Below are 15,709 nucleotides of genomic sequence, written 5' to 3'. Positions count from 1 at the left end.
TGAATGTCACTTGGCCCTTTGTTTTTGTTGCCTTTAAGATTCTCTGCTTGGCTTCCACATTGGTCATTTTGACAATTATGTGGCATGGGGATATTCTTCTCTGATCCTGTCTAAAGGGAGTTCTATAAGTTTCCTGGACCTGTGTATCAACCTCTTGCTCTATGTTTGGAAAATTTTCTGCTATTACTTCCTTGAAGAGATTGTTGATCCCTTCGGTTTCACTTTCTTTTCCATCCTCTATTCCAATTATTCTTAGGTTAGCTCTCTTAAAATGGGCCCATATTTCTTCAATATCAGATTCCTGCTGTCGAATATTTTTTCCTAGATTAGAAACTACGCGTTCATTTTTGGAATGATCATCTTCTAAGAGCGAGATTCTGTTCTCCATGTGGTCTAATCGGTTGTTTGTGCTTTGAATTGAGGCCTTTACTTCATTAATTGCATCCTTTATCTCCTTTTGGCTCTCTCTGAGTTCTTTTCGAAGCACCTCTATTATTTCTACAGTTATTTTTCTGATTTGATCTTCTAGAAATCTCTGATTTTCTGTTTTATCGGGTTATGATGTTGTGGGGTTGTGGGCATTCATTGCTCCAGTATTATTCCTCTTTCCCATGATTTCGGATGTTTGTGCCTTCTCTGGGTTCTTCCCTTGGGTCACTATGACTTCACTTAAGGTGTTCTGGATCTCGAGTCAGTAGTATCTCAGACCCCACTACTCCTTTACTGGGTTTTTTTCACAGAGTCTCCGACCCAGAGAGTCGATAGAGGCTGCTTTAGACTGTGGGGGGGTGCCAGGTTGCACGTTCTCCTATGGTGTGATATCTCTGCCACCGCCCCTCCCCCACTAGGTCAAGTCCCAGGGAGTACAGTACTGGGATTTCTCCTCTGTGGCCCGCAATTTGACTCACTGTTCTTGAGTACGCAGATGTAGCTGTACTGGATTCGGTGAATTCTCTGCTGCTGCCGCCAGTGGCAATATGGCACTGCTGCCACACCCTCGGCCGTGAGGCTGGCGTATTTCTTCTTGGTTTTGATTTCCACTCTGAATCCCTGCGGTGTGTGCTGAGCTCAGCCACTGGGAGCTTTAGATTTTACCTGCGGCGAGAAATCGCGCCTGGCTGTGAGTGGCTCACCTCGGCTTGCTGTAGCCGTCCGGTGAATTTGCCGCTACTGCCTGGCAGTATGGCGCTGCTCTCGCGTCCTCGGACATGAGGCCAGTTATCTCCTCTGTGGCTCTGAGTTCTGTTCTCAGTCCACTTTCTCTCTGGAGCCTGCTGATTTTTTTGTTTCTCTGGTGATGGTGTTTTCTGGCTATGAAAGGCGCTGATTTTGTGGTAATGGAGATTGGTTGTTAGCGGGGCTCTTAAGCCCCGCTTTTCTCGGTCGCCATCTTCCCGGAAGTCCCAAAAGTCTTTAATTTTAAAAAATGTCAGAGAAACACCACCTCCTGTTAATCAGCAGTTAACAAATTCCAATGGCTGAAAAGAATATTTGTGTCACTTTAGGTGTTCCTTGGAGAGCAAAGGTCTAGAAGGCAGGAGTTTTGTGTGTCTGCTCACACAGCTCCTCTTGGAAGCTGCAGGACTTTATGGCTGTGCCCTTATGGTACACAATCTTGATGGGGAGGAGGGGAGGGAGGATCACTCATGCGCATTTGCTGTCTTAGTGGGGGGAAGTCACACCCATTTCTTCTGCTCTGTTTCATTGTCCAGAAAAAGCCACCTGTACTGTCTAAATTCAAGAGAATTTGGAAGTACAGAGGCACCCCAATATTTGGTGAGCATCATGTTTTCTGCTATTTAGCTGTCTACTGAGCTGAGACTGCTTCTGTGTGCTGTGCAGAGCAGTTCTTGTTTTGTACCTTTAAGTCACACATGGCCAACTTATTACTTCTAGAAAGAGAAAATCGATTCTCTCAAAATTCCTTTCACCATTTCTGACGAGAAACTCACTAACACATTTATCAAACCATCTTTCCTCAAAACTCTGTGCCATCTGTCAATGAAAACTTTAAAGCATCCAACAGGAACCTTAGTGGGGGCACAGAGCTGTTGGCCTACCTGACAGAGGATGATGCCAGAGACTACATTCCTCCAATGATAGCCAGGTCCTGGAGCAAGGGCCCTGCATCCCTGGCTCCTGTATTTCAAAGTAACTAATTCAACTAAATTCTTCTTATGATTCTAAGTAATGTTAAAATGTTTATGATTCTATAAATTTATTTGTGGGGTATAGGGTTACTTTCCTCCCAGAATCTAAGTATACTTTTTTCTGGTACCAGGGATTGAACTAGAGCATCCTACCTTAGAGTTATACCCCAACCCTTTGTTCTATTATTCTTTTGTTGTTGTTGTTGTTGTTGTTGTTGTTGTTGTTGTTGTTGTTTGTTTTGAATCAGGATCTTCCTGGGTTGCTGAGAGCTAGTTTTGAATCTGTGTCAGCTTCCCAAGTATTGGAAGTACAGGCATGCACCACCATGCCCAGCTGAATTCTTCAATAAAATCTATTTTATGTTTTCTTTCTTTTTTTTCTTTTTTTCCTTTTTTTTTCCATATTACCCTATGTTGATACTAAGCTGTGGTCAGCCAAAACCTTGACCTACTTTTTACACATTCTGCAGCAAAGAAAGAATGTTTTGTGTTTTATCAAAGATTAGAAACTGATGGATAAAACTGATCACTATGTTATCTATATAATACACTTTTAATATAGAATTTTTAATTTTCTTTCTCTTTTGTTAAGTTGAAATGAGGGTAATAAAATTAATGGCTGTTTAAAACAAGTTATAATGTTTGTGTTTTAAGAAATATCCATCTAATAAGAATTGAGCTTTGTTTTTTTTTTTAAGTGATAGTACTACCACAGGGACTTCATGGAGCTTGCTTCAGAGACAATCACTAATCTAGTAGGTAAAAAAACAAGTGGTTGCACTGGGCATGGTAGTGCATGCTTATAATTCCAGCATTTGGGAGACTGAAGCAGAAGGTTCATTGTTCTTGGACAGCCTCAGCTACTTAGTGAGGCCCTTTGCAACTCAGTGAGACCCTGTTTAAAAAATAAACAATTAAAAAAAAGGGGCTTGGGGTGTGGCTTGAAGGTAGACTGCCTCTAGGTTCCATCCTCAGTACCACAAAAACAAAAACAAAAACAAGTGGTTGGGATTGGGATTTCAGCAGCTATTATTCTCAAGAAACCATCTCATTTTCTCTTAATTTCAGTACCAACTATTATTGTACCCTGTGCCTTTATAAACCCTTTTTCCTCATCAAAATTCACTTTCTCAGTGGTAAATACCACACTGTGGTACTACACACCTGTAATCTCAGTACTTGGGAAGCTGAGACAGGATGATCATAGGTTCAAGTCCAGCCTCAGCAACATAGAATGGTTTAGCTACTTAGTGAGACCCTGTTTCAAGATAAAAAGCAAAATTCGAGCTTGGAGTAAAACACCCCTAGATTTAATCCTGAATTACACACACACACACACACACACATACAACTTCTTCTTTTTCATTTCCTTGATTAAAAAGTTGTTTTGTGCAGAACACTTTCTTTATAAATAAACTTTACAAATAAAGTTGTCCTCATGTAATAAAAGTTTCATACTTCCCTTTCAACCTCAAAGGAGTTTATGGACAAAGAGAAAGAGAAAGGAGAGAAAACCATGACAATCATCCAAAGACATGCAGAGGCAACTGATAGAAATTGCATGGATCCACGGAAGAATCTCAGATAAGAACCCATGGAGGTAGAGAGCCTTCCATTTTGCATATGAGAAATAATATTATTTGGTGATGTTTACTGATTTGGGAAAGACATTTGACAATTTTTCATATTTGGGGGATAGTATTAACATAGGTAAAATGGTAGTGAGGACATCACATGACTAAAAGGACAATTAGCACAGAAGCTTCACCGGCAACTCAGAAGTTGTGCTAAGAATAATGGCAGAAAAGGTTAGGAAGTGTGAGTCATGATGGACAGAATTGGTTCTCAGCATTGAGAGCCAACAAAGACTTCGGTAGAGAGAAGTGACATGATCAAATTCAAGTTTATATCAAGTATTTATGTCAGCAATACCTATGATGGATTTGGATAGAGATACAGTAGCAAGAGAGATAGAAATTAGAAACAAAATGCATTAATGCATTGTGATACTAAGAGCCTGGATTGGGAGTTAGAGGAGAGAGCTGAAATAGAAAGTATAAGAAATACTACAAGAAAAGAAACCAAAGCCAGACTTTGCTAATTGGCTGAAGGGTGAGAGAGTATAGAAAAGAAACTTGTAGTCAGTGTGGCAGAGTAAGTTGCCAAGGGGAATCCTCCCTTCCCGCTATAACCACTAAGAAATATCTAGAAAAACAAAATTAAGTTCATAGCTGAGCCTAAACAAAGTCAAAGTGGAAATAAGAAGTGAATTTGAAGTCTTAACACAAGAAACAGGAAGGATGTTAACATTTGCCTCCGGAAGTTCTCTGGAAGCTGGAACTGAACCCTTGATATTCGGCATAGATTTCCAAAGGGCTGCCCTGCAGATAAAGAGATATGTCAAAATCTGAACCCAGGAGAGCCTGGAGAGCAGTCAGATAGCATGCCAACAATGCAGAGCCATGGTGGAAGATATTTATCTGTGAACAATCAGGAAATTGGGCCTGTACCACTAAACACGTGGTTGAAATTAAAGCAACCCTTGTGGTACAGAGACCCCTGTCTGAGAAACTGGCTTAAAAACTGAGACCTGGGGAAATACATTAAGTTCCCTGTAGAAGGAAAACAAATCACACTCCAAAGTTTCTCATGCAACCTGTGGTAGAAACTAGTGCTCAAATAGACCACTATAAAACACAGCTGATGTGGGAGTGCATGCTTCTAACCCCAGCATTTGGGAGGCTGAAACAGGAGGATCACGGTTCATGGACAACCTCAGTTACTTAGTGAGGCCCTTTGCAACTCAGTGAGACTGTTTCAAAATAAATAATAATAATAAAAATATTGCTGAGGAGTCTATCTTGGAGGTAGAATGCCCCTGGGTTCCATCCCCAGGGCTGCAGAAAAAAAGAGATAGCTGATTTAAAAAACTAATAAGTTGTACTGTAAAACAGATGATAATAGATTTTTAAACAAAGACAAAGTCAGCAATGATTGGATGGTCAAATTCAAATGACTAGAAATTTGGCCAAAACTCAGGGAGATACTTTTTTCATCTCTCTCACTCCAGAGACACCTCAGAAACAAGGCTGCTAAAGAGAAACAAGAAGCCCAAGAAAGGACAGAACCACAAGCAGACCCTGCACTTTTGGACACGAGTACAGCTCAAGCCCCTGGCTGACCTCTGAAAAATACATTCAGGAGACAAACACAATGTAACCGGGAACCACAAGCACATTGACACATGAGCTGCCACGTGTGTCTACTCCAGTGGACTGCCTACTAAAACAAAATATCAATACTCTTTGAAGCAACAGAACAGAATATAAAGACTGCACGCACAATATTCATAATGACCATAATACCATCCAAAATTGTTCAACAGGGATTCAAAGTGTGACCCATTGCCAAGGGAAAGGACAATCAAGAAATGTCAATTATGGCTGGGTTTGGTGGCACACACCTGTGATCCCAGTACTTGGGAGGCTGAGACAGGAGAATCTCAGGTTTGAGGACAGCTTCAGCAACTTAGCGAGACTCTCGGCACCCTAGTGAGACTCTGTTTCAAAACAAAAAGCAAAAGGGTTGGGGTATAACTCAGAAGTCAAATGCCCCGCAGGGGATCAATCCCTAGTACTATACATACACACACAAAGGAAATAACAACTATGAGATGACCAAGATGTTGAAATTGTTAGGTAAAGAACACAAAACAGATATTATAATTCTGCTCAGTAAGGTAAAGAAAAAACGTGCTTAAAAGTAAATACAGAAAATGGATGGAACTAAAATCATGGAATCATGGAATGAATCAAAACAAAAAACTGATCAGCAATCTCCCGGGGCTCAGGCAACGAGAGAATGGATTGCAAAGGGCATGAGGAATCTTCAGACTTCAGGGGTGACTCCAGTTCGCTCTGTCTTTACTGTGATTAGTTTCATGGGTGTTTGTAACTGTCAAAACTCATTCAGCTGTGCACCTAGATGAATGAAGTTTATTGTATATGAAACATTCCTCCTGCTGAGTTGATAAAGAAAATAAATGAACATCTTGAAAAATATAATCCTGTTTTCCTAACATTTAAAAATGTAGCTTTCTGTTGTTTTATGCATGGGGAGATTTCCTGAGTTAGATTCCTCAAATGTTTATGATTGTACTGTTGAGGGAGATGAAAGGTGGTTGGAGGTGTTTTCTTTTGTTTTCCTTTTCTATAGTATTTACATTTCTTTTTGTAATAACTATGCCTTTTTAGTAAATCAATAAATTAACTTTCAAATGTAAATTGTTAATGAGAAAATTAAAACAACAGGGCAGAATACTTTTATAGGGTTGACAACAAATAGAAACAAAACAATCATAACATTATTGTGAAGCATGTGAGAAGAGGGGGAGATTTTTTACAAAAGAGAAAAATCTGCAAATCTACAAAGCAGGAATATAGAGGAACACTGCGTTTCTTCCTCACAGCTCCCTGAACTCTGTCTTCTTCTGCAGCAGCTAATCAACATGCGAAATAAATTTATGCCATCATGCAAATAAGTACCAAGGCTTTCCATTAACCCATGTCCAATTTTCTCTTCACTGAAGCAAAGTAGATTCAATGCCTTCTTCCACAGAAGGGACAATGATATTGCAAATAGGTAATTTGGGGATTCAAAATATGGTATTAAATAAGTGATCAATCTAATTTTATGAAACGAGTAGAAAGACGAATGAAGAAAGGATAAATTTCCAGCATTGCTCAAGTTATATCCCAAATTATACATTCTACCCTGTAACATGCCTGCTATGAAAATATCTCTGTCTACTTTTAGGCCTTTAAATTCTGAACGATTTAGTTAGAAGATGTATTTCTGAAATGATATAAAGGTCATACATAAAGTATATCATTATACTATGGATGAGATTTCATACTTCAGTGCATAGCATGACACCTGTGCACACCTGAGTAATATAAAACTCAGCGACCACAAGTTAGAAATCCTGAATGAGAGTCTTTCTTTCAGAAGTTCCTAGAACTAAATTATAACAGCCAACAGTAGTAACTGGGCTTGGTGAAATACACTACACACTAAGAAAGGTCTGCCTTTCATCTCCATTTCAGGTTTCATTATTTTACATGTAAAACAAAAATAAATCAGTGCCAAAAAATTAAAAGCCTGACATTCAAGAAATGCCAAAAACTTTAATATATTTACAAATAACATAATAAATTTATTTAGATATTTAAACAAATGAGTTTTCTTTTGGATTTTTTCAGTTTTATTGAGAAGCTGATCATTCTTAGAAGCCCCTATAGGTAAATTTTTGTAAGTTTTTCCAAAATAACCTGTTTTATGATATACTTTTGGCCAAAACTTCAAACAGTTGATGCTCTTAGCTTTAGTAACCAAAAACATACATAACTAAAGCAGAATCTAGAAGTCAAATCTAAATGATGGCTCACACCTGGAACCCAAGAATCTTCATTTCAAGTTCAAAGCTATAGAGACCATAGGAATTCTAGTCTCCATCATGGCTGCGATACAGGGATCTAGTTGTAAAATCTAGGTAGATGTACATGTCTTCAAAGGGGAAGGAAAAAAGGTATGGTTCTTGGTTGTTATACTATGGAGAGGTTTTTGGTTGCAAACTTGGGAATTAAAAACAAAATTAAGCTGGGCGTGGTGGCGCACGCTTGTAATTCCAGTACATGGGAAGCTGATACAAGGGGATCCGCATTTGCAGCCAGCTTCAGCTACTTAGTGAGACCCTCTGAAACGTAGTGAGATTCTGCTTCAAAAATAAAGAATAAAAAATTGGAGCTGGGAGTGGTGGTTCACACTTGTAATTCCAACATTTTGGGGAGGCTGAGTTGGGAGGATTGTGGTTCATGGCTAGTCTCAGCTACTTAGTGAGGACCTACCTCTGCAACTTAGCAAAACTCTGTTTCAAATTAGGGCTGGGTGTGTAGCTCTGAGGTAGAATGCCCCTGAGTTCAATCCCTAGCACCATAAATAAATAAATAAATAAATAAATCAACTGATGTGCTAAGTTCAATTTCCCAGAGGTCAGGGGTCTTGGTTTAATTGGTATGAGATGGGCCTAGCCAGTATTTAAGATTTTTAAAGACTCCCTACTGATTTTAATATGGAGCAAAACAGAAATATTGAGGTGGACTAGCCTGAAACCATCCTGTACAACAGCTCAGGGACTTTCCAGGATGAATAAATAATAAGGAAGTCTGCTTTTTCTAACAATTATAATTTTGCCTTTATTGTGAAATACTCATTTGATTGGCAAGGAGAAATAGTGACTCAAGTTTGGAGATAGAACACAAATTTCTATGAGGGTGGAAGAATATAAAAAACACCTAAAAATCTAAGAAATTAAATGTTATCACCCCCCAAAAAACCCACAAGCCAAATACTTGATATGTACACCATTCATGTTTGACCAAAGAAGCCTAAAATTTCAATATTTTAATTCACAAAATTATATTCCTGAAATGCAAAAGGTGTATATGTGTTAAATAATAAATGTGCGTGTACATTATCTAAAATGTCCTACCCAAAAGAAACAACATCCTCAATTTTCTGAAAATTAAAATTTCCATTTTTCAAGATTAAATAATGCCCAAAAGATAACTTTAAAAACGTAATTATCACCTAGACGTAACATGATTTCTTCTTCAATTAATGAACTATTTTAGAGCAGTTTTAGATACAAAACAAACCTGAGCAGAAAGTACAAAGAATTTCTGTATACTCTTTATCCTCACACATGCAGGGATTCCCCTCTGGCAAAATCTGGAAGTAGAGTGGTATATTTGTTAAAATGGATGAAACTACACTGATAAGCCAATATCACCCAGAATAAATGTCTACTTTAGAGTTCACACTTTGTGCTATGTATTCTTAATATATAACTTGTCCATATTTGCTTAGCTTTTATTTTAAGAAATAAAATATTACACATCCAGTAAAAGCCCTCTTGTACTTTCTAACTCCCTTCTTTGTGGCCCACACATGCACACTCACCTCTCACAGTCTTTCTAGAAGCAAATAATATTTGAAAGCCAGTAGGTATTCTTTCACTCCATGTTTTATGAGATAATATTCCCATATATGTATGCATAGTATAGGATAGTAGTATTATAATTTCTTAAGCTTTTAATTGACTGCCTCATCTAAATGTTTTAAAGATGGCATAAAGGGAATAGTCATATATATATACATATATATACATATAAAACATTTATTTTTTTTACAATTTATTTTTTTAATTTTTTATTGAACATAAATGGTATACATTTAAACTATACTTGATGCCCTCTCCCCTCTCCCACCCCTGTTTTCCCTTCCTCCCTCCCAGCAATAAAACAATGATTGTCCCGGGTAACCATGCCATATTCATAATTTTACATATATTCAGATGTGGACCCTCATTAATCAAGTTCAGCCTTGCTCCTCCTCTATCTTTCCATTCAAGCTTTGCTGGTATTTCCCCTCCACTATCTGGAGTACCACTGGTATCCTCTGGATTCCCTAGTTTGGGCATATTAGCGGAAACATATGTACCTTCTCCTTATGTGCTTGGCTGGTCTCGCTTAACATAATGCTCTCCAGGACTTTCCATCTTCTTGCAAAAGGTATGATTTTGTTCTTCTTTATGGCTGAGTAGAATTCCTTTGTGTGTATTTCCCAAAGTTTTGCAATTCATTCATCTGTTGATGGAGACCTGGGTTGGTTCCATATTTTGGCTATTACAAATTGTGCTGCTATGAACATAGGTATGCATATGTTGCTATAGTTCTCCGTTTTCAACCCCTTTGGAAAAATACCCAGTAGTGGTATAGCTGGACCATATGGTGGATCTATTCCTAGCTTTCTTAGGAATCTCTACACAGATCTCCATAGTGGCTGAACTAGTTTGCACTCCCACAACAGTGTAAAAGAGTTCCTCTTTCCCCACATCCTCGCCAGCATTTGCTGTTATTTGATTTCTTTATGCTTGCCACTCTGACTGGGGTCAGATGGAATCTCAATGTAGTTTTGATTTGCATCTCCCTGATGGCCAGTGATGAAGAACATCTTTTCATGTATCTATTAGCCCTTTGTATCTCTTCTTTTGTGAAGTTTCTATTTAGTTCATTTGCCCACTTCTTGATTGGGTTGTTTGCTTTGCTAGTGTAGAATCTTTTGAGCTCTTTGTATATTCTGGATATTAGCCCCCTATCAGAGTGGTGGCTGGTAAAGATCTATTCCCATTCTGTAGGCTTCCTCTTTAAGTTGTTGATGGTTTCCTTTGATGAGAAGAAACTTTTAAGTTTGATGTTATCCCACATGTTAATTTTTGCTTTAATTTCCTGAGCTTTGGAGGTTTTGTTGAGAAAGTTACTGCCTGTGCCAATATGTTGTAGTGATGAACCTATGCTCTCCTCTACTAACTTCACAGTCTCAGGTCTAATTTCTAAGTCTTTGATCCATCTTGAGTTAATTCCTGTGCATGGTGAGATATAGGGGTTTAGATTCATCTTTTTTACAAATGGATAGCCAGTTCTCCCAGCAACATCTGTTGAAAAGGCTGTCTTTTCTCCAGCGTATGTGTTTGGCCCCTTTGTCAAAGATTAATTGACTAAAGATGTCTGGGTTTGTTTCTGTATCTTCTATTCTAATCCACTGGTCAGTATATCTGTTATTGTGCCAGTACCATGCTGTTTTTACTACTATTGCTCTATAGTATAATTTGAAGTCTGGGATTGTGATGCCTCCTGCATGTTTTTTATTGCTGAGAATTGCTTTGGCTATTCTGGGTCTTTTCTTTCTCCATATAAAGTTCATGATTGATTTTTCTAGGTCTCTGAAGAATGTCGCTGGTATTTTAATGGGAATTGCATTGAATCTATAGATCAGTTTTGGCAGAATGGCCATTTTGATGATATTTATTCTGCCTATCCATGAGCACGGGAGATCTTTCCATCTTCCAAGGTCTTCTTCAATTTCTTTCTTTAATGTTTTATAGTTTTTGTTGTAGAGGTCTTTTACATCTTGGGTTAGGTTTATTCCTAGATATTTTATTGGTTTTGAGGTTATAGTGAATGGAATTGTTTTCTTTGTTTCTTTCATTGTGGATTCATTATTGGCAAAAAGAAAAGCCATTGATTTCTTTAGGTTGATTTTGTATCCTGCAACTTTGCTGAATTTGTCAATCAGCTCCAGAAGTCTGTTGGTTGAGTTCTTTGGGTCTTCCAGATAAAGGATCATGTCATCTGTGAATAAGGATAATTTTAATTCCTCTCTTCCTATGTGAATTCCTTTTATTTCCTTCTCTTGTCTTATTGTTGCAGCAAGAGTCTCAAGGACTATATTGAAAAGGAGTGGTGATAGTGGGCATCCTTGTCTTGTTCCTGACTTTAGCGGAAATTCTTGCAGTTTTTCCCCCATTCAATATAATGTTGTCTTTGGGTTTACAGTATATTGCCTTAATGATGTTGAAGTACGTTCCTTCTATCCCAATTTTCTGCAGTGTTTTTAACATAAATGGGTGTTGGATTTTGTCAAATGCTTTTTCAGCATCTATTGCTATGATGAGGTGGTTTTTGTTCTTGGTTCTATTTATGTGGTGGATAACATGTATTGATTTGTGTATTTTGAACCAGCCTTGTTTTTCTGGGATGAACCCAACTTGGTCATGATGTATTATTCTCTTGATATAGTTTTGAATGCGTATAGCTAGTATTTTGTTTAGAATTTTTGCATCTATGTTCATTAAGGATATTGGTCTGTAATTTTCCTTTCTTGAAGTATCTTTATTTGGTTTGGGGATTAATGTGATACTGGCCTCATAGAAGAAATTTGGAGAGTTCCATCTCTTTCAATTTCCTGGAACAAGTTATGAAGTGTTGGTATTAGTTGTTCACTGAAGGTTTTGTAGAATTCAGCTGTAAACCCATCTGGGCCTGGGCTTTTCTTTGGTGGAAGAATTTTTATTGCTGTTTCTGTTTCCTTGGTTGCTATTGGTTGGTTTAGGCTTGCTATATCCTCTTGTCTGAGTGTAGGTAGGTTAACTGTGCTTAGAAATTCATCAATTTCTTCCATGTTTTCAAGTCTATTAGAGTATACATTTTTAAAGTAGTTTCTGATAATCTTTTGAATTTCTTCACTATCTGTGGTGATATCTCCTTTTTCATTTCTAATTTTGATAATTTGAGTTGATTCTTTTTCTTTTGGTTAGGTTGGCCAGGGGTTTATCAATTCTATTGATCTTCTCAAAGAACCAACTTTTTGTTTTATTGATTCTTTGAATTGTTTTTTATTCTCTATTTCATTTATTTCTGCTCTAATTTTAATAATTTCTTGCCTTCTGCTGGCTTTGGGAGTAGACTGTTGCAGACTTTCTAGGTCCTTGAGTTGTGTCATTAGGTTCTTTACTTGGCAGTCCTCTGTCCTTCTTATGTGGGCACTCAATGCAATAAACTTTCCTCTTAATACTGCCTTCATAGTGTCCCATAGATTTTGGTAGGTTGTGTCTCTGTTTTCATTTGTTTCCATAAATTTTTTTATTTCTTCCCTAATTTCTGCTCTTACCCATTCATCATTCAATAGTGTATCATTCAATCTCCATGTATTTGAATAATTTCTTTTGAGTTTCCTGTTGTTGATTTCTACTTTTATTCCATTATGGTCTAAAAAGATACAAGGAATTATATTACATCTTTTGAATTTGCTGGAACTTTCTTTGTGTCCCAGGATGTCATCTATTTTGGAGATGGTTCCAGGGGCTGCTGAGAAAAATGTGTATTCCTCTAATTCCTGGTTGAAATATTCTGTAAATGTCTATTAGGTCCATTTGGTTTATGGTTTTCTTTAGTTCTAAAGAGTCTTTACTCATCTTTTACCTTGAAGATCGATCTAATGGTGTGAGAGGCATATTAAAGTCTCCCAGAATTATTGTATTTGGGTCTATTTGGGATCTGATGTCCAGAAGGGTTTGTTTTACAAATGTGGTTGCACCCACGTTTGGAGCATAAATATTTACTATCATTATATCTTCTTGGTGTATAGTTCCTTTTAGTAAAAGGAGGTGCCCTGATTTGTCTCTTCTGATGTGTTTTAGTTTAAAGTCTGTTTTGTTGGATATCAGGGTTGCTACCCCTGCTCTTTTTTGGTCTCCAGTAGCATGATATATCTTTTCCATCCTTTCACTTTCAGTCTGTGATGTCTTTGGTTGTAAGGTGAGTTTCTTGCAGACAACATATATTTGGATTATGTTTCTTGATCCACATTGCCAGTCTATGTCTTTTGATTGGTGAATTAAGTCCTTTGACGTTAAGAGATATTATTGAAATATGATTTTTGTTTTCTGCCATTTTATGTTCTGTCTACTTTGAATGGATTGGTCTTTCTTCTTTACTTAAATGGCCCACTTATTGACTTCCTATCTTATCTGGTTCTAGAGTCTGCTTCTTTTTTCTTCTTTATGGTTTATTTCTTTAATAATTTTCTCTAGTGTAGGCTTTGAATTCATGAATTTTTTAAGATTCTGTTTATCCTGAAACAATTTTGTTTCCACATTGATTTTGAATAGAAGTTTTGCTGGATAAATAAGCTTTGTTTGGAAGTTATTTTCTTCCAGGGTCTGAATCACGTCATACCAGTCTCTCCTAGCATTCATGACCTGGGTTGTATAGTCTGGGGTGATTCTTATTGTTTTGCTCTATATGTCACCTGTCCTTTTGTTCTCACTGCTTTTAACATTCCTTCCTTGACATCTATGTTGGTCATTTTGGTTATTATGTGGTGTGGCATGTTCCTTCTTTGGTCCTGTCTCAATGGAATTCTGTATGCCTCCTGGACATGAAGATCCAAGTCTCTTTCCATGTTTGGTAATTCTCTGAGATTATTTCTTTGAAGAGATTATGGATGCCCTTGGTCTGTACCTCTATCCCTTCTTCAATGCCTATTATCCGTAAGTTAGGGTGCTTCATATTATCCCATATTTGCTGGATGTTTAGGTTTTGTTGCTGTAAAGATTTCTGTATATCACTGACCATGTTTTCGGTTTTGGATGTACTGTCTTCTAACAGTGATATTCTGTTTTCCATTTCATCTAATCTTCCAGAATTTCTCTCTATTGCTGTCTTCATTTCACTTACTGCCTCTTTCATTTCATTCCAGACCTCTTTCTGATTCTTTCTTAGTGTTTATATCTCATCTTTCATTTCCACTAGACTTGTTTTAAATCCTTTCATCATATTGTAAATCAAGATTCAGAACTCCCCTTCTTGCATTTCTAGAAGGTCAGTATTCATGACTTCTGTCGTTTCTCCACTATTCCTGGTTCTCATATTTTCACCATTCTCAGGCCTGTTCTTCTGTTGTCTTCCCATTGAAGTGGTACAGATTGGATGATGGTGGAGTAGCTGGCAGCCCAATCAGAAGCTCTGACGGGCTGGTAGTTCTTCCATATCTGGTTCTCCGAAGGCTGTAGGTCCGGAGCAGAGGTGACTCCTAGGTCTCTGTGTTTCCTGGGTCTCTGAAGGAGCTTTCGGATTTTGTTGCCATGTTGGTGTAAGTCAGGTCCTGGGGCTGTGGTTTGGGCTGGAGCTCCGCTGGTACTGGGCAGTGGTTGTGCTAGAGCCTGGTGTTGCAGCCTCTGAGAAGCTGCTGGCTGGTGCTGGGCCCTGGCTGGGCTGGTGCTGGGCTTGGGCTGGGCTGGTGCTGGGCTTGGGCTGGGCTGGGGCCAGAGATGGTAGCAGCCCAGGGGGCTCTGGGAGGAGTAGAGCCCGAGCCTCGGGGCCCCAGGGCGGCTTACCGGTGGCTGTAGGTCCGGCGCAGTCTCCGTGCTTCCTGGGTCTCCGAAGGAGCTTTCAGATTTTGTTGCCACATTGGTGTAAGTCAGGTCCCAGCACAATGGTCCCCTGCCTCTCTGCCTTGGGGCTTCCTGGTCTTTGGAGGCCTCTGGCTTGAAACTGCCTTGTTCACAATCTTGAAAGTTAAGAGCTCAGATTCCTTGGGCCTCCCTCCATCCTGGGTTCTGCTGGTACATGAACACGGTGTGCCTTCTGAGAGTTGTAGTAAGCTTCCCTGGTCTTCCAAATCCTTCTTTCCCCAGAACTAAAGAAGCATAAACTCTGGGGCTTGTGCCTGCTTTCTGTCTTGCATCAAACTCTGCATGATCCTCCTGGGAAGTGCATGTTCCAAGTAGAAAGAGTATCAAGTACAAAGTTCCTGGGCAGGAACGTGTTCTGCCTGTTTAGACAACTGAAAAGTCACCATGAGGAGATAGAAAGCCATATAAAACATATATATATATACACACACACACACACACACACACACACACACACACACACACACACTGGCTAATATATATCTAACTGGTTAATATAATAAATTATATTTATAAAATAAAAATATATACAATCATAACTCACTGTTATACATATTATTATATATTATATTATTATATATGTATATATAAAATTTTGTAACCTACTTTTTTTACTGGATATATATTTTTATGATAAATCCATGTTGATAAATGTAAATCCATTTATTTATTTATTTAAACTAAC

This window comes from Muscardinus avellanarius (assembly GCF_963383645.1).
Source record: "Muscardinus avellanarius genome assembly, chromosome: 8".
In the NCBI taxonomy this organism is placed as follows: domain Eukaryota; kingdom Metazoa; phylum Chordata; class Mammalia; order Rodentia; family Gliridae; genus Muscardinus; species Muscardinus avellanarius.
The sequence above is the reverse complement of the archived record's forward strand: the minus strand, read 5'-3'. Positions refer to the sequence as shown.